At 38.8% G+C, this 24,480-nt stretch overlaps 1 protein-coding gene across 2 annotated transcripts in view; it reads right to left on the bottom strand.

Annotated features, from left to right (window-relative positions):
• Window positions 1–24,480, bottom strand: part of Cog2 (conserved oligomeric Golgi complex subunit 2) — a 462,981-nt gene that overhangs the window by 380,799 nt on the left and 57,702 nt on the right. The window lies entirely within an intron of this gene.

The following is a 24,480-nucleotide window of genomic DNA, read 5'->3' as shown; positions in this document are numbered from 1 at the left end:
TTAAAAATCCACTTGAAAGGTCACAGATTTGCAACAACTAAGAAATTACAACCAAACCTCCTGAAGATAACCACCTGATGTTCTGAAAAAAATCAGTCATTTAAGGAGGTTGTACTGCTGTATTATTTTCTTTAACTAAATGATTTTACTATGGGAGCAAAAATTTGTGTTAAAACAGTAGTACTAAGAAAAAAAAGTTATATACCACCAGCCAAAAAAACCCCCTCAAACATCACTTGTCCATCCCCTCCAAAATTTGTCTAGTTCCTTGAATTTATTCAAACTGCCCAGTTACACAAAAACAACAGATGAAAGATTCTTCCTACAATCAATCACCTCAGGGACTCAAGACTCTAGCAACCTACCAAGTGATGCACACTCGATTCAGGCCACAGAACAGAATAACCAAGTGCAAACTACTCTGATTCAAAAGGACTTAGTTCTAGGAGACCCCATTTCGGGAAAACAGGAAATATTTTTTTTAATAAGGATAGGCGGACTAGAACCAGGGTATGTCTGCAGGGAACAACTATTGATGATGTCACCAACAGACCATCAGATTTTAAGGGGGTAAAAGATATTATTATTATTATTCATGTGGGGACTAATGACTAATTAAGCACACACGATCTGATGATTTGTTACACAAATATAGGACCATGCTGAAGAAATGTCATGAGTTAGGTCACAATGTCTACGTGTGTCTGCAATTATGCCAAGGCACGATAGGAGGGATTATATGCTGAAAGCCTTGTGGATTAACTCAAGACGAACTCTGCAAGGCTTTTCAGGGGTGGATTTCTATCAGCTTGGCCTGCACTTGTAGGTAGAAGGAATCTGTTTTGTAGAGACGGGATACGCTTAAACAAAGGTGGTGCAAAAGTATTATTGAGGATACCTTAAAGGTTCAGGGAAACTGCTAGTTTGTGAAGACAAGGGTAATATATATATATGCATTTATCTGATAGTATTGGTCAAATTAACTCTTGCACATACCTCAAGAGTACTTATTTGTTACCGCAACAGAACATAGTAGCAAGATGTTCTGAGGGCAAAAGCGTTTCAACTGAGCGGGTGACAAATTCCAGGGAAGTGAGCTTAAATAACTTTAAGGGATGTGTCAGGGTAGTTAACTATACAAGAACACTAAGTCTTAATTGTTTATACAGTAATGTCAGAAGTGTCGTCAATAAAATGAGTGAATTTGAACTGCTAGTAAGGACAAGTAATGCTGACATAATAGGGCTTACAGAAACGTGGTGCCACCCGGATAAAAAGGATGATGAGTTTCAGTATGGTATGTATAATATATTTAGGAAGGAGAGGGAAGATAGAAGGGGTGGTGGGGTCATGTTTCTTATGAAAAATACCCAGATTCAGACGTTTCGCATGCTAGTATAGAATCTGTATGGTGTGAAATAGTTGGAAGCAAAGGTATAATAATGAGAGTGGGAGTAATCCACAGGAGAGGTGATTGTGAAGATTATGATGAGAACCTCTACATGCAAATGGAATGGGTAAGTAAGAGCGAATGTCTTAGTACAGGTGATTTCAATTTTCCTCTAATTGACTGGAGCAAATGGGAAGGAGTTGTTTGGTTTTTAGGAGCATTAGCAACTAAGGCCATATTGCTCCGGGAATATGCGGTGGTCATTCCCTTGACCTTTCCGCATCCTCCGTATTTGGTGGTGACGGGCTCGAACCCCGGTCTAATCAAGAAGCGTGTGCTACGCACTGCTGCAAATGGGAAGGAAACTCCACATTGGGAGACAAAATTTTTAAATCAACTAGATGATTGTTATTTGTATCAACATGTCAGGGAAAGTACTACAGAAAAGAATACTCTAGACTTCATCATCACCCATGAACCAGATGACATAATAGAGCTGACAGTACAGGAACCAGTAGCAGGAAGTGATCACGGAGTTCTACGGTGGACAACGAAGAGAGAGAGGTAGCAGTAGTAAGAGGCAAAGGAATGGGTTATAATTTCAGTAAAGGAAATTACGATGCCTTAAGGTGGCATGACCTCTATTAACTGGGTACATATCTCACAGAGAGTGAATACAACTGAATTATGGTATACCTTTAAAACATTAATCATAGAAGTCTTGAATGCTTATATACCATTCAAAAAATACTCCACCAGGAGGATTCCAAGTTGGATGAATAATGAAGTTGTCATATTACTTGAGCAGAAAAAGACAGTATGGAAAAGTTAGAGCAATAAAAAGTATTGAAGCCTATAATAGCAAATTGATCAGTAATAATGCCACTGAAAAAGTTAGGCTGGCAAAGGCAGATGAGAATTCGCTGGCAAAGAGAGCAAAGAGGGGGGGGGGGGTTAAGGAATTCTTCACATATATAAATGCAAAGAAGAGAAGGACAAACCAGATCGGACACCTATATAATGGACGTGGGGTAGTATTAGATACCCCAGCTGAAGTTGCAGATGAACTCAATAGTTACTTTGCATCGATATTTACAGAAAGCCCTTCACGTCAATGAGAAATTATTGGAGCGAAGTTGAAAAAAACTTAATTAATGATGTTGAAATTTCGCATGTTTATTTAATGAAAAATCTTTTGAGCCTACTGGCCAATAAGACTCCTGGGGTCGATAGCATATACCCTATAATCTTAAGGGAGGTAGCAAGTGAGTGCATTGAACCTTTGAGGCTAATTATGAGATCACTGCTGGACTCAGGCACGATTCTGCTGGATTGGAAAAGTGCCAATGTATCTCTAATACGTAAGGGCGATTTTAAGAGTGAAGTGGGAAATTACAGGCCAGTTAGTCTGACTTCAGTAGTAGGAAAAATAATGGAGACTATGATCAAGGGTGGAATTCAGGATCACGTAGATAGAAAAGGAATTCTGAAGGATACTCAGCATGGTTTTGTAAAGGGAACATCATGTTTAACTAATCTGGTTAGCTATTTTGACAAGGTCACTCAAGAGCTGGACTTAGGGAATAATTTCAATGTTGTTTATTTGGATTTCAGCAAAGCATTTGACTCAGTCCCACAAGAGTGGTTACTTTATAAGCCGGCACAGGTTGGAATCACAGGGAAAATCCTTACATGGATAGCAGGGTGGCTTCAAGGCAGGAGGCAGAGGGTTATGATAAATGGTTATTCCCAAAATTAATTTGGGTTGATGTAAGAAGTGGGATTCCCCAAGGATCAGTATTAGGACCATTGTTGTTTCTGATTTTCATAAATGACATCGATGAAGGAATAGAAGGCATGATGTCTAAATTTGCAGATGATGTAAAGATTGGTAGAGTAGTTAATGACTGCCGCCAAGCAGAGCTTCTTCAGAATGACCTAGATAGACTTCAGAGATGGTCAGAAAAATGGCAGCTATGCTTCAATCCAGCAAAATTGCTGGATTGAAGCATAGCTGCCATTTTTAACCCGAAAATAACTTATACACTTGGCAGAGTTAAACTACAGCTGGTAGTGAAGGAAAGGGTATTACAATACGGTCAGATATGAAGTTCTCCGAGCATTATAGACTGGTTGAAAGGAGGGCCCACGGCATCCTATCAATGATTAATCAAACAATCGCTAGTAGAGATAAGAACGTCATAATCCATTATATTAGGCTATTGTTAGACCACACTTGGAATACTGTGTTCAAATATGGAGACCGCACCTAAAGAAAGACATTGTTCTTTTTGAAAGGGTCCAAAGACAGGAAAATCGCCTGGTGAGATTGGCAAAAGGGCATCCATATGAGGAAAGACTTCGAATATGTGGGTTGAATAACTTGGAAACTAGGCACCTTAGAGGAGACTTGATTGAGGTGTTCAAGGCTCTGAGCAGCATAAGCAAAATGAATAAGGAGGAAATTTTCACGGTTATGATTCTAGAACTAGGGGACAATTTCAAGTTACGGGGAAGTTGTTTAGACTGGATTGCAGGAAGTTTTATTTTAGCCAGCGAGTTATAAATTACTGGAATAAGTTACCTGCATGGGTGGTATAAAGGCTGATAGTCTAATGAAATTCAAAGGTCAGCTGGATAATTATTATTTAAGGGAAGAAGGAAATGCATGGGTTATCCATTTCCTTTTCTCATTCATTTTTATTATTTAATTTATTTTTTTTCTTCTTATTATTAATTTGTTTTTATTCTTATTTTATTTTATTATTATTATTTTTTTTTTTTTTTGGCTGTTGCAGCATAAGCCATAGGCTTCCTTGCACCATATGGTCATCACTAATACTAATGCCTGCTGGCTGAAGGTGAAATCCTTCACACACATATATATATATATATATTAACCCCAGGGCTCACATCTGATGAGTATGGTTTGTTTGAGTGTAGGCTTTACGGCGCAAGAGCAACATAGCCATACTGCGTCTAACTATGGTAAAGTTTAGTGTTTTTTGTTTTTTTTTTTTTTATTTGAATTGCAGTTAAAGTTTACAGTGTGTTATACAGTTTTATCTCTTTAAGGAAAGTGAAGATTTTGTCTACATGTGGCATATCTGCTAAAAGATGGGCGATACTCAGAATATTCATTGCTGAAAATGAGGCAAAGAGAGTGACGCTCACTGTTGTAAATCGGACAGTCAATGAGTATAGGCTGGACTGTAAGTTGGGTGTTGCAGTTTGTGCAATGTGGTGGGTCAGCGGCTGTACGTAGATAGAGATGTGTCAAGTGTGTGTGACCTATCCATAATCAGGCTAATACAACTTCTTCATGTCGGTTCTCACGAATACTAGACTTCCATGGTTTGAGACCTTTTTTAATGCTGAGTAATTTGTAATTGGCCTGACTTTGCCAGATGTGTTGCCATTGTTCAAGACATTGTTTCTTTAAAATGTACTTGTAGTCAGATGCAGGTGTAATAAAGGCATGGGCTATAGGATCGGTAGCAGTTTTGACAGCTGGGTCAGCCTGTTCATTTCCAGAAATTCCATCATGACCAGGGATCCAACATAACAGAACTTGTTGTTTCTTCTGGTTTAACTTAGAGTATTCGAGATCTGTCTAAGTAGGGAGTTATCATTCTTTGGGTTCTGTTGTATAGTTTGGATAGCACTAATGGAGTCTGTATATATAACACTGCAATATGGTTTTTGACAGTGCATAGTTTAAGGCTACATAGAACTTTGTGCTATGTAGATAGCACAAAGTTCTGCAGTATAGCTGCTACATTCAGTAGGGGTAGGGAGTTTCTTGGATACAGTTGTGTTGGGAAATACTGCTGCTGCACCAACATGATTGTCGGTTTTAGACCTACCTGTGTAAATTGGTGTGTACTGGCCATGCTGGGTTCTCAGTGCGGCATATATTTGCAGATGTTCTGTTGGGATAAGGTGTGTTTTCCCCAAGCTGTCAATGAAAAGTCGCATGGTGGTATGTAGTATGTCCAAGGTGGGACTGTATGAGAGACAGTGGGCTGTATCTTACTAAGGTCAATTTGCCAATCGGCCTGCAATGAGCAACGATGTATCCTGGTTGGTGGATAGGCCCGGTATAGGTTTTCCCATTTAAGATAGAAAATGTCCATTCCAAGTGGGTTGGTTTGGATACCCTTTGAGTTTTGCTGCATAGTGTAATAAAAGCATTTGTCTGCGTAGCTGCAGGGAGGTTTCATGTGCTTCAGTATATAGGCTCTGGACAGGTGATGTATGGTACGCCCCCAGTGCAAGACAAAGAGCACTGTGCTGCACAGGATCAAGTCAGCGTAAAGCTCTTGGTCTAGCAGAGCTATAAACTATAGAACCATAGTCTAGACGTAACCATATTAGCGCATGGTACAACTGTAATAGCGTGTATCGGTCAGCTCCCCATGTTGTGCCCAATAGAACTCTTAACATGTTTAGCCTTTTAAGACAGGTAATCCTGGGTGTTTTTATAGTGTTCCAGGAAGGTGAGTTTTTGGTCAAATATCACACCAAGAAAGCGGACACTAGGGACCACTGGTATGATTTGCTTTTCTAATCGAAGTTCTAGGTGTGGATGTAAGTTACGCTTCCTACAGAAGTGTATATCGACAGTCTTTTGCATTGAGAAGCAAAAACCGTTGTTTTGGGCTCATTTTGCTATTTTGTTGATTTTGGCAATACTGAAGTCACCGACATACAGGGTAGTGGATATTGTTTGTGGCAGGTCCTGTGTTATTGAATTCATTTTTATATTAAAGAGGGTAGCACTTAGCACTGATCCTTGTGGTACCCCTTCTTCCTGTATGAACTTTGAAGATAAGTTGTTGTGAAAACAAACTTGAAATGAGTGGTGTTGCAAGAAATTTCTCATAAACTGTGGTAGGGATCCGCATAATTCCAGATCTTATAGATTTCTCATTATACCATATCTCCAAGCAGTGTCAAACGCTTTTTTTAATGTCAAATAGGACCATCACAAGATGTTCTTTGTGTACGAGCATCACAGATGTTTATTTCTGTCTTAATCAAAAGGTCAAGAATGGATCTGCCTTCACAAAAGCCACACTGCACTGGATTCATTAGGTTATTTCGAGCTAGAAACCAGGATAGTCAGGCTATCCAGGATAGATCAATAAGGCTGTGAATTTGTAGGATCTTTTCCACGTTTTGAAAATGCCAAAACATAAACATGCTGCAATTTGTCAGGGAAAGTGTTTTCTTTGAATATTCTGTTGTAGAGCAGTTATAGTGTCTTGAATGCAGGTTTTGTAAGTTTTGCTATCATGATGAAATGTATTCCATCTAGCCCTGCTGCACTGAGTTTAGTGGAGGCTAGAGCATGATGTAATTCTGACATTGTGAAAGGGAGATTGTACGCAGCACTGGATGTTGATTCAAAATTAATTGAGTGTTTTTCAGCTTGTGCTTTGTGTGTCTGGAATTGTGGCGAGTATGACTTGCCACAATTCCAGAGCTGAGATTTCCATGAACGATCTACCTAGAGCATTTGCAATCTCCACTAGTTTTGTAATATTAGAGCCATTTACATTGAGCATGGGACAGTTGATGCTTGGATGTTTTGCATACATACGCTGTATTTTGACCCAAATTGTTTGGGTTTCTGTCGTTTTTGTAACTGTGGAAGCAAAACGCTTCCATGCTTCTCTTTTGCTGGTCTGCTTAACTCGTTTTGCTTCTGCCCTTGCCTTTTTAAAGTAGATCAGGTTTTCTGTTGTTGGGAACTTTCTGAAGATGTTCCATACTCTGTTGTTCTCTTTTTTTAGCAGCACTACATTCATCATTCCACCACAATTTAGAGAGGGCTGATATTTTAGTGGATCATTTCAGGATTGCTTTGTCCACTGCTTGCAGTATTTTGTTAGATATATGTTCTACTACCAAGTTTATGGGTGTTTGTTGGACCTGCTTTTCTTCTAGTGTAGCTAGCTGTTTGTACACGTCCCATTCAGCTTTGAAGAATATCCATTTGAGAATTCGGTAAAAAATATGGGGAATGCTTGTATCAATGCGGCATATTGCAGAGTAATGATCACTGCCCAGTGGGTTGTTGTGAATAGTCCATCCGAACAGAGGGTATATGGTTGCTGAACCTAAAGAGATATCAATAGCTGAGGTAGATCCTGTAGAAATATATGTATAAGTGTGTGCTCCATTATTGAGAGTTATCAGCTTGTGCTGATCAAGTAATTTTTCGATAGTTTGTCCACGCTTGTCCAGGTTATGGTTTCCCCATAGCAGATGGTGACTGTTCAGGTCTCTTAAGATACAGTAGGGGGGGGGGGTGTTATGGAGGTTTAATGGCACACAAGCTTCTAGGGCTATAGTGCGCCTGAAGAATACAGTAGGGTTTGGGAAACTGGATCACTAATTATTCTAATTCAGCATAGCTTATGTTTTGGTTAGGTGGCAAGTATAATGAGACTACGGTTAAATTTGGAAGGGGATGAATCAGATTGGTCCACTAGGTTTTTTTTTTTTTTTTTTTTGGTAGTTGTTGGCGCATCGGCTTCTGTGGCCATATTGCACCTCCCAAGGTTTTTGCAGTACTTTGATCCAAGCCCGAGGCGGGAATCGAACCCGCGACCTTTGGGTTGCCGGGCAGGTACTTTACCCACTCAGCTAGCCCGGTCGGCAGGTCCACTTGGTATCGATGGTTCAACTGTTCATGATCCTGCTCAGGTAGCTAACAAACTAAATCAATATTTTGCATTGCCATTCACACATGAGGAGTTATTCAGGAAAGGGAATGCCATAGATGAAGTAAACACTGGCAGTGAGCTAGATGATCTTGTAATAATTGAGAGTAAAGTGGAGGAGAAATTGTTGAAGATAAATACAAGAAAGGCACCTGGGGTGGATGGGATCTATCCAGTTATATTAAAGGAGGCAGCAAAGGTTAGCCATAATTATGAGAGCTTCCTTGGACTCAGGGGAGGTACCCACAGACTAGAAATGTGCAAATGTAACCCCAATTCACAAAGGAGGATCAAAGGCTGTCACAAGTAATTATAGACCTGTGAGTTTAACTTCTGTTCCAGGAAAATTAATGGAAGCACTGGTTAAAGAAGCACTGCAGGATCATTTTGACAAGAATTCAGTTATAGCTCAGACACAGCATGGTTTTGTTAAGGGAAGGTCTTGCCTGACCAATTTGATTGGATACTATGATGTAGTCACAAAAGAATTTGATGCAGGGAATAATTTTGATATTATATATTTGGATCTTAGAAAAGCTTTTGATACTGTTGCACATGGAAGACTGCTGCACAAATTGGAGCAGTGTGGCATTGGTGGCAAATTGTTGCTATGGATAAAGGGATGGTTGAGTGGCAGAAGACAGAGAGTGGTAATTAATGGACACTGCTCATCGTGGACTAATGTTATTAGTGGAGTCCCTCGGGGTTCAGTGTTGGGTCCATTGTTGTTTTCTGTATTTATAAATAATATTGATGATGGTATATCAAGCTTAATGTCCAAGTTTGCAGACGATACAAAGGTTGGCAGGGTTGTTAAGGACGCTACTGATGCTATGCTGCTGCAACAGGATCTGGAAAGGTTGAGCAGATGGGCTGAGAGGTGGCAAATGAAGTTTAACGTTGACAAATGTAAAGTACTACACATGGGAAACAGCAACCCCAGAGCAATGTATCAACTCTGTGGTACTACACTGACAGTGGTAGAGAATGAAAGGGACTTGGGGGTGGTTGTGCAGGCAGATATGAAGTTCTCTGAGCAGTGCAGACGGGCTGCAAGAGTAGCTCATGGTGTCTTATCAATGATATACAGGAATTTTTCTAGCATAGATAGGGACGTGATTATTCCCTTGTATAAGGCAATGGTCAGGCCGCACCTTGAGTACTGTATACAGGTCTGGAGGCCTCATTTCAAGAAGGATGTAGAGCTGCTAGAACGAGTACAGAGAAGGGCAACAAGGTTAGTGAACGGAACGAAGGGTTGCTCTTACGAAGAAAGGCTTAAGTTTTGCAAATTACAGTGTCTGGAGTCTAGGCACCGGGCAAGGTGATCTGATAGAGGTGTACAAAGCCTTGAATGGTTTGAGCATGCTCAATGCTGATGGGATACTGCCTCTTGCTCAGAATAATCACCTGAGAGGGCATAAATTCAAATTGAGGAAAAACTGATGTAGGATAGATGTGCGGAAATTTGCCTTTAGCCAACGGGTAGTTGGTTGGTGGAACAGACTTCCATCCCCTGTTGTGGAAGTTGATAGCCTAAATAAATTTAAGTCTCAGCTGGACAGGTATTTCGGGAGAACAGAGGGGTGAAGTGGAAGGGTTTTTTTTTTTTTTTTTATTGGCTGATGCTGCATAAGCTTGCTTTCTTGCATCATATGCCTCTACTAATGCTAATGCTAAAGTTAACATTGATTCGTGCAACAACTGCTTCAAGATTTGTCTTTAGTGGGATGGTTTTGAGGGTATCTGGGAGTTGCTGATCAGCACTACTACATGGAGGAGTAGTGCTGGGAGTTGTTGATCAGCACTACTCCTCCATGTGCAAGATTGTTCAGATTGTGTGCAACACGATCTTGCCGATGTATTATGTATTTCCGAAGGGAAACAATTATATTTGGTGTTAGATTGGTTTCTTGTAGACAGAAGGCAATAGGATCATATTGTGAAAGGAGATCTCGGATGTCAGCCAAATTACTACGATAGCCTCTAAAGTTCCACTGTAAGAAAGTAAGCATTATTTGGGTTAGCAGGGCCCTTGATTTGTTTTCGAGGTACAGAAGGTTTAGATCGCTCAAGTGTACCTTTTCCCTTCTTTGGAAAATAAGGTTTCGCTGTATCCATCTCTTCTACAGTAAACAGTTCTAAAATCTGTCCATCTTGGTTTGAATTATCTTCTGAATCCATGTAGTCTGTTTGGTTTGAGTCGGGAGTGGTAGATACTGTAGTATTCTGCTGTTGAGTGGCATCTGGTTATACTGATCGGCGTATTTATTGCTTTGCTTTGTTTGCTTTTTGTTTGGGGTGTTGGTACTGGGGACAATATTGACCTTGCCCATTCAGCTAGTGACTTTGGCAGTATGGTTTCCTCTGTTTGGGTAGCAATTGATATGTGATTTTTGGTTATTTGGGCATAAGTTGGCTTGCTAGCATTTGGAACTAGTAATGATTTTTTAGCTTCTTGGTTGGTTACATTATGTTCAGTTTTGTATTGCTGTATCTTTTTTTTTGCGTTTCCAAAGGGGACACTCCTTCGAATATGCTGGATGGGCTTCTTTACAGTTAACACAGTTTGGTGTTGTGGTTGTGCAGTCACTAGTAATATGTGCAGTGGATCACATGTGGCACAGGCAGCTGCTCCTCAGCAGACCATCTGTGACTGCCCAAACTTCTGGCACTTATAGTAGCATAAATGGATTTGGGATGTATGGTTTAACTCAGCAGTAAAGGTAACCGGCTTTGATCAATGTTGGTGATTTAGGATTGTCAAAAGTAAGGTTTATATTCGGGTAGGAACTAATACATTATCCTTCTTTGTGAGAATTCGCCTTACATTGATAACTCCTTCTCGTAATTCTTGTTTGAGTTCTTCATCTGACAAACTGATGAGGTCCCACTCAGTGATGACACCTCTTGATGTGTTCAAGGAAATGTGCAGTGAAACAGTGACCGAAATTTCACCGAGGGATTGTATTTTTTGTAGTTGTTCAGACTGTCTGGCAGTGACAACTTCAACCCGTAGGTCTCCTGATCTTAATCGACGAACTGTCTTGGGAGTACCTATTATGATTTCCGGGCATTTTTGCACTAGGAATGGGGAGAGTTTTCCAACTGATTGTTCTTGAGTTGAATGTATAATCAAGAAAGTTGGAGTTCAGATTCTGCCTACATCAGTCTTGGTATGTTAATCTAGGATTTACTGCTATCCATGTGCAAAATCTTGTATTTGTCAATGTTAAACTTCAAGCCTATTCGCCTAATTTTTCTAAATCTTGTTGTAGTAGCTTACCTTGATTACTGTCATTAACCACCCTGCCAACCATTTGTATCATCTGCAAACTTAGACATTAAGCCTGATATAACTTTATTAATACCACTGATAAATATTGAAAACATCAATGAGCCCAGCACTGAACCCTGAGGCATTCCACTAATAGCATTAATCCACAAAGAGCAGTACCCGTAGATAACAAATCTTTGTCTTCTCCACTCAACCATCCCTTTATCCATAGCAATAATTTTCTCCATTTTGTATTGCAGTCTTTTATGTGAACAGTATCAAGAGCTTCCTTGAAATCCAAGTATACAATATCAAAATTATTTGTGGCATCCAGTTCCTTTATCACTTCATTACAGTATCTAACCCCTTCACAAACCCATGTTGTGACCGCATAACTGCATTCCTGTCTAGATGGTCGTGCATTATTTCTTTAACCAGTGACTCCATTATTTTCCGTGGAACAGAGATTAAGTTAAGAGGCCTATAATTACCTTGTTATGCCAACTTTTGATCCCCCCCCCCTCTGTGAATTGGGGATACATCTGCACATCTCCAGTCCGTAGGCATACCTCCTCTAAATCCAAGAATATTGTAATAATTATGGCTTAGGGTTTACTTATCTCCTTTGCTGCCTTTCTTAATATAACTGGATAGCTCCTACCAACCAAGGAACCTTTTTTATGTTTAGCTTCAACAAATTTTCTTTCCTTTCAGATATCACAGGATCACTTAGCTCACTGTTCAGAGTTTGATCAACTTCTGGCATCTCCTTCCCTAAAGAATTCCTCATCTGTGAATGAAGATGCAAAATACTTAGTCTGTCAACAACCTGGGCAGGGTCATTAATAGTTAAACCATTGACATAAAGTAGCCCAATGTTATTCAACCATTTCCTTCTACTGTCTGCTGCGGCTGTTTGCCAGAGAATTCTTGTAATCTGCCTTAGCTTGCCCAACCTCCTTTGTAACTTGATTACAGACTGTTTATATCTACCATAGGCTTCTGTATCACTGGATAATTTATATGCATACCACACACACATTTCTTCTCTGCCACAAGTCTCATCAATCATCTGACATCCATTTAGGTCTAAGCCTTGAACAGCATTTCTTAGTTGGTATGAAAAGCCTAGAATTGCATACTGTAAAGTATGAGCAAGCCTCAATCGACTCTAGTCTCAAGCCATAAAACACCACGTTGAAGTCACCGTATGTAAGGGTGCCCCATCATACCCACAGAAACATTGTGATCTCTCCTCACATCTCGATCCTGATGTCTGGATGGACTTTATTGCACAATTTCAGCAAGGTAACCATGAGTCCAGTGATATTCCTCTACTTGATAATGATGTGCCCAGAGATGCACTTGCAACCATCTTAATCACAAGACAAATCACAATTAATCAATTGCCTGCAACTGGTACTGCAGGGATTGACGAAGTTCCACAGTTTATCATAAAATGTTTGAGTCTATATCTAATTGATCCCCTCTTAACAATTTTTAATAACATATTAAAAGGAGAATTTTTCCCTCCAACACGGAATGTGTATTCCATCAGGCCACTCCCAAAGGTCTCCCAGCCAACTGAAGCCAAGAACGTTAGACCCATCTCTCGCTCCTCGTGTTTACTGAAGCTGCTTGAGAAAACAGTACTGAAAACGCTTACCACACACATCCTCCCTAACAGGCCACATCAAATTCATTATGCATTGCACGACAGATCAACAATTAGTAATCTGCTTATGATCACCAATGCTATCCTTGGATCGTTTAAGGAGAAAGAAGAAATTGCTATCACGTACCTGGATCTACAAGCGCCGTTCAATAGTGTCAATATCCCTGCCTTGCTTAAGCTCCTTCAAAATTACTATCATATCAGAGGTCAAGTATTGAAGTTTCTGACATCTCTTCTTCAGAATAAAACCATCAAAATGTCCATAGGAAAGCAGACGTATACTAGGCAAATACAAGCAGGCATGCCACAAGGGGGAGTCCTGTCTGGAATTCTTTTCACAGCTATAATTAACCCGCTAGTACACAACAGACCAGATGTCATCATACGCGGATGACTTGAAGCTCGTAACAAAAATAAAATCAACCAATGAAGCAATAGACACAACAGCAACCATCAACAAGACTTTATCAGAAATAAAGCAGTACCTCATGAGATTTGACCTGCAAGTTAATCCTGCAAAATCCACCATCATAGTCTTCTCACTGAAACCCACACCAACCATAATTCAGCCGGCGATAGACAGAGTCTTGATCCCCTGCATCGAAAAGCAGAAAGACCTGGGCGTGACATTTGATCAAAAATTACGATTCCATCATCATATTGAAGAACTCTGTGCTAAATTCAACAGGAAATGGTGGATTGCCAAGCAGCACTTGCTACATATTCATAACACAAATCTGATAAGAACATATATCAGGACGAGATCTTCGGAGGTATACTATATGGGGTAGAGTTGTGGGGCTTGGCCACAGACACAACAATCAAACCATTGAATGCCACGGAATACTGAAGTGAATCTGAATTGGGCTACCTGAAAGTGTCATCTCCCACCACAACTTTACACAACACCGATGGCCAAAGCACTGAATTTAACCAGATTCGCAGCCTTAATGAACGAAAGAAGACTAATCTTCACCATCAAAATGATCGCTGGAAAAATCTCAGCCCCCAACATTTGGGACACCATGTGCTGGAGAATCCCTCAATCAGCACTGCGCTCCACTCCCAAGCTTCTTGCTCTTCCGTCAAGGTTACATTTTAAAGATCGGTTCCTCACTTATCAGAAGCTCCATCTAGCTCAGTCCTTGGACACCGACCTGTGCAAAATCATTGATGACAAAAAGTACAGACTGCACATCCTGGATCTGCACGTGTGTTCCACAACCATCAACTGATGTGAGATCGCTCCGGCTCGGCAAGAATTTCAAGGAAACTTGAATTCAAGAAAACTGTCGTGTTATTTTAATTTATTTGATTATTTTAATTTGATGTATTATTGTATTTTATGTTTAACTAAATTCAATCAGCTGAATATTATTTATTTATCCTATTATGTATTTATTAGATTTCTGGCGAGATGATATCTCTGCTGCTTGTTAACACCTGGCTTAGTGCCGTGAAGAGTTTGTAAAGGTAGGGTACTTGTGTGTACCTAGGAACCTTACAATAAAGTTTATATTTATAGTAGCTTCTATGATTATTTCCCTGAATGTTTCCCATTTAGAATACTTATGGTTATTAGTTGTTTGTTTTTTGTCAATTATTTAGATTTACCTTCACAAGACAAGCCAGATGAACAAAATAATATTCAAACATGCTTAGCTAGTCTGGAAGAAAAAGGTGGAATTACAGATGCTGATTCAGAAGAATGTTCGTGGAAATAATAACAGAAAGGGCATGTAGCAGAAATAATGTCCACATGATAAAGTGTAGTGAGTTTATAAGAGCAAAATCATTAACTTGAGTGCCCACTTTTGGATAGTTAACTCGGGCAATTTTAACCTTCTGGTATGTATTATTTAATACATAAATATGCATATACATTTATTTATATACATAAATAAATGTATATGCATATGTGAATGTGTGGATACAACTGTGCACAACTGAGAAATATTGCACAAGTTTGAGTACATGCAGTTGGAAAAAAGGCAAAGATTCCCAACACAAGCAAACCTGAAGACAGAATGTCAATCCTCACTTCAAGTAGTAAAAAGAAAGGTAAAAGATCAATCAGGGGAAACAGTAACCTCTTCTTTAAGGAAGATGTTACTTATGACCAAATGGTCATAAGTAATCATCACAGTGGTCAATGCCACCATGGATCCCAAAAAGTCATATTTCAAGTCTCGGTCTGCTTGTGAGAAAACAAAATAGTCATTCTCTATAATTAAAAATGAATAATTTCTAATTCTAGAGAATAACTAGTTTGTTTCTCTTTTCTCTTCTTTTAAACTGTTAAGTATAACTGGATGTATACAAGATGTGTGTCAGAAATTTTCTCTTTTATTTATGTTATGTAATTTTCTCTTTTATTTATGTTACGTACATAACATAAATAAAAGAGAAAATTTCTTTTATTTATGAAAATCCCTGATTTGTGAAATCAGGGATTTTCAACTAACAGAAAAATGTTATCATATCACCTCACCTACATCTCCTGAAATAAAACTATGTTAGAAATAGAACAGCACAAAGAAGGCCAATATCTGCATATGAACAGTATGGCAATTGACTGCATTGAACTCTGTGTTCAATGCAGTCAAATGTGCCACTTAAATTCACATATTAAATTTAAAGAAGAAAACTTCTGTGTTTAACTTCCAAACTATTACTGATCTGGGTTTCCTTTGTATTGCAGGTCTGAAAACTTTTGATTTTATTGAATAAACTATAAGGCAGCATTTTCTTAAACAAAATAACTGAATATATTTTGGAAACAAGATAAAAGAATATTACACTTTAAAGGCTCCATTTTGGATGACAATTTACTGTTCTTAAAAAAAGAAAATTAAACCAATAAGTTATTGGTGGCCACCTTAAGTAAATTACTAAATCTGTTTCATTCACATTAGAATTAACTATTTTTGAAAATACCATAGGCAAACTTTAAAGAATGACATTTAAATCATTAAAACTCTTTAAACAACACAGTTCACAACGTTCCTTCTTGAGATTTTACATGCGTGTTCCTTAGTTAAGCTGACTACTTTTTAGAAACAGTAAATTGTCATTCCAATGCTGCAGTATAAACAAACATCAATGTAGAAATATCTAGATATACAGTCGGACCTCTCTTTAACGAACTTCCAAATAGTGAATTTTTCTATGTAACGAACGTTTTTTGATTTCCCCTTGGCCATTACACTGAAAATAGTTTCCGTATAATGAAGAAAATATCTATATAACGAGCTGATTTTGAGAGACCTGGGTATGCACTGTTCACCTCTGGCCTTTAGGGAATAAAGCTGATGTTGTAGAAAGTACGAATTAAGAGCTAAAAGGATTAAGAATTAATCCCAATTTCCCCTGTAGGGGGGGAAACTGCAAACCACGGCACAGGATAGAAAGAGATGGAAGTTTTGGGAGAGGCCTTTGCCCAGCAGTGAGTCAGCAATGGCTAAAAGGAAGTAGTAAAACCTATACACTACTGTACTGAAAAGTCCTGCCGGTCGACTTATTAAGGCATATTCCCGATGCAAACAATGGGTCTGGTCAACCTGTTTTCTACTGTAAGCATCCTATTAGAAAATTAGGAGAGAGTGATTTTCGTTTATCCCGGAAATTCATCTGTTATTTCAAAGAAATGAATCATCCACATTTTCACTAAATTTCACCTGTCCCTGTTTACGTGGTAGGTAAAAGTGGTCCCTAATTTCAGTTTTGTTTTAGCTGCTGTGCAAGTAACCTCACAGTGACTAAGAGGAAATCTGAAAAACTGTTTTGATTTTCTTTGAAACTGTTTGAGGAAACAGGATCCAGTCAGAAACGTGCAAAATTATACCTTTGTGAAGATGTAGATGAAGCAGTTTTTAAGTGGATGAAGTTGATTTGGGACCAAGACATGCTGATATCGGGGCCATTAACAAAAGAAAAGGCTACGGAGTATGCATCTCTTCTGGAGCATAAAACATTCCAAGCCAGTTTTGGTTGGCTGGATAAATTTAAAGAGCGCCATGGCTTACTCCAAAATGTATTTCTGATGAAAGTGGAGTTTCAATCGAAGAAGACTATACCTAGGAGGGAGTATATGATGAGAGCCTTGTCGATCAATTCGGCCCTGGAAAGATTGTGCAAGGCTCAAGGGGTAGAATTTTTTTAACAGCCTAGACTGTACTTGTTAACAGGAGAGATTGCTTCTACAGGGATGGGATACACTTAAATAGAAAGGGTGCAAGAATATTTGCTGATGCTATCGAGGCAGTGTTAGGTGGGTCGGAAAACTGCTTGGGGGGAGACAAAGACCAATAGATTGACAGTAGCCACTGGCAGAGGTGAAAGAGATTCTTGCACTGCTTCTATTAGAATGAGCGGAAGCCTGAAAAACAAGATGCATGGTATTTCAGAGACTGCTGGGAGCCATTGCGGTACAAGTAAACACATGGGTTGTGTTAGGGTAGCTAAGAATAGAAACAGGTGCAGGTATACTTGCGTGTACACCAATGCTAGCAGTTTAGTAAATAAATTTGATGAATTTGAGGTATTGCTCAAAACATCAAAGGCAGATATTGTTGGGATATCAGAGACGTGGTGTCACACAGATATAAGGGATGCAGAACTGCAATTTGGGGAGTACAACGTCTACAGAAAGGATAGACAGGATAGGAAGGGGGGGGTTATGCTATTAGTTAAGAAACATATAAAAACCAACGAAGTGAAGCCAGTCGACATCGCTGGACAGTGCAGTGTTGAGTCAGTTTGGTGTGACATAAGCATTGGGAGATCAAAATTGAGAGTAGGAGTGTGCTATAGGCCTAATGACTCTGATGAGTATAATAAGGAACTGTACAGGGAAATAGAGTGGGCCAGTAAATCAGAGAGTCTTATAATGGGAGATTTTAATTTCCCAGATATTGACTGGAATTTGGGGGGCTGGTTACTCACACACTAGCAGGGCTTTTGTGGATTTATTGGATGATTGTTTTCTACATCAGCATGTTCGGGAGGCAACTAGAGGGAGTAATACTCTTGATTTGATTATCAGCAGTGATTCTTCATGCATTAAGAATCTGCAGATAAATGAACCACTAGGTGGCAGTGATCACAGTGTGCTGAAGTGGGATTTACTCAAAGAGGTAACTACCATTAGGGGTAAAGGGAAGGGTTATTGCTTCTGTAAAGGCGACTACGATGGACTGAGACAGTATTTAAATTCTATACAGTGGGACCAACTGATGATGTTACCAACAGCAAATTCAAAATGGGAAGCATTCAAAGAACTTATCTTGGAAGCTACTAGGCTTTACATACCAACTAAGAAATATTGTTCAAGGTTTAGGCCAAAATGGATGTCAGATGAACTAATGAGGCATATGGCAGAGAAGAAAAATGCATGGGATACTTACAAATTAACACATGACACAGAAGCCTATGACAGATACAAGTTGATATGCAACCAAGTTACAAAGGAGGTTAGGCACGCGAAGGCAGATTACGAGAAATCCTTGGCAAGGGATGCAAAGAAAAACAGCAAAGAGTTCTTTACTTATGTAAACTCTAGAAGGAAGGGGATGAATCAGATTATTCATCAAGGGGAATGCCAGAGGTGTATTCAACTCTAGCAGTAAGCTACAGAATCTTGAAATAACTGGGAGTAAAGTGGAGGAGAAACTGTTGAAGATAAACACAAGAAAGGCACCCGGGGTGGATGGGATCTATCCAGTCATATTAAAGGAGGCAGCAAAGGAAGTAAGCAAACCCTTAGCCATAATTATGAGAGCTTCCTTGGACTCAGGGGAAGTACACATAGACTGGAAATGTGCAAATGTAACCCCAATTCACAAAGGAGGATCAAAGGCTGACACAAGTAATTATAGACCTGTGAGCTTAACTTCTGTTCCAGGAAAATTAATGGAGGCACTGGTTAAAGAAGCACTGCAGGATCATTTAGACAAGACTTCAGTCTTGTCTAAATGATCCTGCTTGATTGGATACTATGATGCAGTCCAACTTGATTGGATACTATGATGCAGTCACAAAAGAACTGGATGCAGGGAATAACTTTGATATTATATACTTGGATCTTAGAAAGGCTTTTGATACTGTTGCACATGGAAGACTGCTACACAAATTGGAGCAGTGTGACACTGGAGGCAAATTGCTGCTATCGATAAAGGGGTGGTTGAGGGGGAGAAGACAGAGAGTGGTAATCAATGGACACTGCTCATCGTGGACTAATGTTATTAGTGGAGTCCCTCAGGGCTCAGTGTTGGGTCCATTATTCTTTTCTGTATTTATAAATGATATTGATGATGGTATATCAAGCTTAATGTCCAAGTTTGCAGACGATACAAAGGTTGGCAGGGTTGTCAAGGACACTACTGACACTATGCTGCTGCAACAGGATCTGGAAAAGTTGAGCAGATGGGCTGAGAGGTGGCAAATGAAGTTTAACATTGACAAATGTAAAGTACTACACATGGGAAACAGCAACCCCAGAGCAACGTATCAACTCTGTGGTACTACACTGACAGTGGTAGAGAATGAAAGGGACTTGGGGGTGGTTGTGCAGGCAAATATGAAGTTCTCTGAGCAGTGCAGACGGGCTGCAAGAGTAGCTCATGGAGTATTGTCAATGATATATAGGAATTTTTCCATCAGGGATAAGGAGGTGATTATTCCATTGTATAAGGCAATGGTCAGGCCACACCTAGAATACTGTATAGAGGTCTGGAGGCCTCATTTCAAGAAGGATGTAGAGCTGCTGGAACGAGTACAGAGAAGGGCAACAAGATTAGTGAATGGAACAAAGGGGTGCTCTTACGAAGAAAGGCTTAAGTTTTGCAAATTACAGTGTCTGGAGACTAGGCACCAGCGAGGTGATCTGATAGAGGTGTATAAAGCCTTGAATGGTTTAAGCATGCTCAATGCTGATGAGATTCTTCCTCTAGCTCAGAAAAATCACCTGAGAGGGCATAAATTCAAATTGAGGAAAGACAGATGTAGGATAGACGTGCGGAAATTTGCCTTTAGCCAGCGGGTGGTTGGTTGGTGGAACAAACTTCCATCCCTTGTGGTGGAGGTTGATAGCCTAAATAAGTTTAAGGCTCAGCTGGACAGGTATTTTGAACAAACAGAGGGGTGAAGTGGAAGTGGGTTTTTTTTTTTTTTTTTTTGGCTGATGCTGCATAAGCTTGCTTTCTTGCATCAAATGCCTCTACTAATGCTAATGCTATTGGAAAGAAACAGTTTCAAAAATAATTATGGAGGATTTGTTTGTTTGTTTGTTATTTGGTTTTTAGGAGCATTAGCAACTAAGGCCATATTGCTCCGGGGATATGCGGTGGTCATTCCCTGACCTTTCCACATCCTCCGTATTTGGTGGTCACGGGCTCGAACCCTGGTCTAATCAAGAAGCGTGTGCTACGCACTGCTGCTCCTGCCCACCTGGCTACGGAGGCACCAATTATGGAGGACTACGAACCCAAAGACATATTCAACATTGATGAAACATATCGATTTTTTAAATGTTTGCCGAACAAGACAGTGACTTTTAAAGGTGATAAATGTTTAGGTGGTAAAAATAGTAAGGAGACAATTACAGTTTTGGTTGGTGCAAATATGGCTGGTAATGGAAAACTGAAGCTTTTGGTAAAGACAAACGTAAACAACCCCAATGTTTCAAAGGAGTAAAGTCATTAGAGTTGGACTACAACAAAAAATCTTGGACAACAAGTGAAATTTTGGACAGTGGATTTTAAATTTCAATAGAAAGATGACGAAAGAAAACAGAAAAATTGCATAGCTTGTCAATGACTGCCCTGTCCACCTTCACTAGGTAATTTTGAAGCTTACAGGTGCGAAGCTCGTTTTCTTCCCTCCGAATACCTCGTCTAAACTGCCGCCAATGGGACAAGGTTTTGAAATTGCAATACCGAAGGCACATACTGAAAAAAATTTTACTGAGAATAGAAACCAACCAACCTATAGATTCTGTTATACATCTGCAGATGTGCATATCAGAGTTGGCGAAAGTGTGGAGTCAACATGTGACGGAAACAATGATTAATTGTTTTTTTGATTAATTAATTGTTTTGCAAGCAGGTTTTGCTAAAACACCAATTAACAACGATGAGAGGGATGAACTACTACCATATATTGAACAATCTTGGAAAGAGTTCCAAGCAAGGTTTGATCAGTGAAGAAATTGTTCTTGACAAATTTTTAGGAGTTGATAATGATGTCGTAATAGCTGAATATCCGAGTAACTCCGACATTTTGGAGTGTATTTAAAGAACCAGTGACAATATCGATGATGAGTTGGATGAAAATGAGGGCAATATTAAACCTTCCAAACAAGAAATGTTGGCGGCATTTGAAACTTTGCATCGAGGCCTTCATTGGGAAGAAAATGTGCCAGAAAATATATTTGAGTGTTTAAATAAATGCAAACATTTTTATGAATGGTTTACAGTAGAATCCAGTGTACAGCAAAAAATACCCAAATATTTTATGACATAATTCTTAAAAGTGTACTACAAATATACTGTGCATATCGTGTAAGTAATCACTTCTTAATATAGATGTATTAATAAATTAATTGTTTTAAAATGTTAGGAAACGTTTTCATTACCACTTATTTCTGATTCATTTCCCATATTCCGGTGTATTTCTGAGTTGAATTACAGTATTTTTCGTTGTTGTATATTTCTTTATAATGGAATTTCTGTTTTACCAATTTCTTCAAGGGAACAATGATTTCGTTATATAGAGGTCTGACTGTATATCCATATCTACTAATCTATTAGCTCACTCTACTCAAACTTCACTTAATAAAAAATTATAAGAGATCCCTCTTCCCTGCCAAATGCTTTAATATTCTTTGTTAACCTAGTGCTCAATTATCTTGAGCAACACACACACACACACACACACACACACACACACACACACACACACACACGGTTCTGTCTATGCAGTATTAAAAAATGCCTGAATATGTACAGCTTCTCTTAACATTCTATAGAAAAATTGTCATCTATCAACTGCATTTAAAGTAATGGCAGCTTTTATATTTATGACAGTGTGAAAAAATTGTCACATGAGGGGTGGTCTTGTAGCAAACTTTGACACAATGTGGACTTACACAGCCTGAAATTGAAGAAAATCTTGGGCATTTTGCATCCAGAAGTTGATGAAATTGAATCAAATAACGTAAATTTAACAAATATAAAAATATAAGGGATATTACTGGAAAGAAAAAAAATTAAATAATGATGATAATTTATTTGGTTTGGCCTCCGTAGCCGAGTGGGCAGGAGCGGGAGTGCAGTAGCACACGCTCTTTGAGTAGACCGGGGTTCAAGCCCCTGCCTGCTGAATACGGTCGATCTGCCAACCCGCACTGGACCAGCGTGGCAGATTATGGTCCATTTCCCTCAGCATGAATTGTTGAGGAGGCTTCCATCGTGCAGTGGGTTGATAATGGCTGCACTTTACTTTACTTTTTTTTTTAATGTTTTTTACAAAAAATTTAATTTTTATTTGATTTTTGTAATACTAAGAAAATAAAAACACAAGGCATAATACACTAAGAATTAGAAATTCACTACAGAACTATCAGTGACATTTCACAATACTTTGTTTGTAGTAGTGAACTACACAGTAGTATGAGTGGTACCAATTTAATTGTATCTCATATTGTGACTACCTTCACAACTAGTTACCATGATATTGCACTACCTCACCCTCCGATGATAGGCCAATAAAACTTGAAACAGTGCCGTCTGGGTGGTGATATCTGCTTAAAATAAGTAACAATAGTCTTCTCCACTGATGAAGCGTTACTTATTCAAAGTAGTGCAATATCATGGTAACTCATTGTGAAGGTAATCGCAATATGAGATACAATTAAATCGATGTCAAATTAATATGAATCAAAAACTATGTAGAAGGTAAACTGTAACTATCAAGAACTCCTTTTCTAAATATGCAAATTCTTTTGTGTGTGTGTGTGTGTGTGTGTGTGTGTGTGTGTGTGTGTGTGTGTGTGTGTGTGTGTGTGTGTGTGTGTGTGTGTTTAAAAGCAGTGCTACTACATAATGGCAACATACACAGTCAGTCCTCGTATAGCACGATAGTTGTGTTCCTAGAAACCCTCGTGCACATATAAATATAAATCGATACATATAAACAAAGCTGTGTGCGTGTAGCAACTGAATAAACACCGTAAAGGCAGAGACAACTCTATAAACACCTCACTAGCTCACATTTTACTAAAGCACATTTCTGGGTGTTACTAACATAAAACAATAAAAACAATTTCCAGTTGTGTTCCTGCTATTGGAATCTGTTATAAACTGGTAGTAAACTCGATCTAATTGCATTTGCAATAATACTGATAGCTGGAATTTTATGTTATTATGGTGAAATGTTTCCCCTTCACTGATATAAAAAACAAATACATTTTCAGAATCTTCTCTTCATTGCTATTGTGTTGCGTTCTGTTGGGGTGATTCCGTGTCAGACTGTAATTTCTTGTAAACACAAAGGTGAATCATGCATAAGCGAATTCAGTTTGTGTTATATACGATATCATTCCCCTATTTATAAATCGTGTATGATCGAATTCGTGTAGTGTAAACACATGTTATACGAGGACTGAGTGTACAATTAATTCCAATAGACTATGCAATTCATATGAAAGAATCATATGATAATATGGAGCTTCTTACTAAATCCATGCAACAGTGGAATCTTCTGCAAATAATGTTAAAATGTCTGTACACTAGTGTCGCCAAAAGGATTTAACCCAGTTTTTTAAAATGGAAAATAATCTTGCCTGCATTGACATCAATGGTTTAATTGACTTATTTAATATTGACCACAACCCTGAAGACCGAAGCTTCTTCGTAGATTCTTCTAAATTGAGTTTAAAAGCAGTGCTACTACATGATGGCAACATATACCATCAATTTCTTTAGACCATACAGTTCATATGAAAGATTCATATGATAACATGAAGCTTCTTATTGAATCCATCAACTAAAAGAAGTACCAATAGTAGATTTTCAGTGATTCCTAACAAGATGGCAATAACTTAAAAATTATTGCCACCTTGTTAGGAATGCAGGGAAACAACATTTTTTACTATTTTCTTTGCAAATGGGACAGTAGTCTTTTCACTACAGAAGAAAAGACTGGCCTTCAAGGCAATCACTTATCTAGGGATAAAAAAATGTTCATTATAGTCCACTAGTTGAACCAAGCAAAATCCTGTTACCTCCCCTACACATAAAACTGGAACTTATAAAACAATTTGTTAAGGCCACGGATCAAGATGGACCAGCTTTCAAATACCTCAAGGAAAAATTTCCAAGTCTTAGTGAGGCCAAAATAAATGAAGGCA

Source organism: Mastigoproctus giganteus, chromosome 6 (genome assembly GCF_048544385.1).
Source record: "Mastigoproctus giganteus isolate SK-2022 chromosome 6, ASM4854438v1, whole genome shotgun sequence".
In the NCBI taxonomy this organism is placed as follows: Eukaryota; Metazoa; Arthropoda; class Arachnida; order Uropygi; family Thelyphonidae; genus Mastigoproctus; species Mastigoproctus giganteus.
The sequence above is the reverse complement of the archived record's forward strand: the minus strand, read 5'-3'. Positions and strand labels throughout refer to the sequence as shown.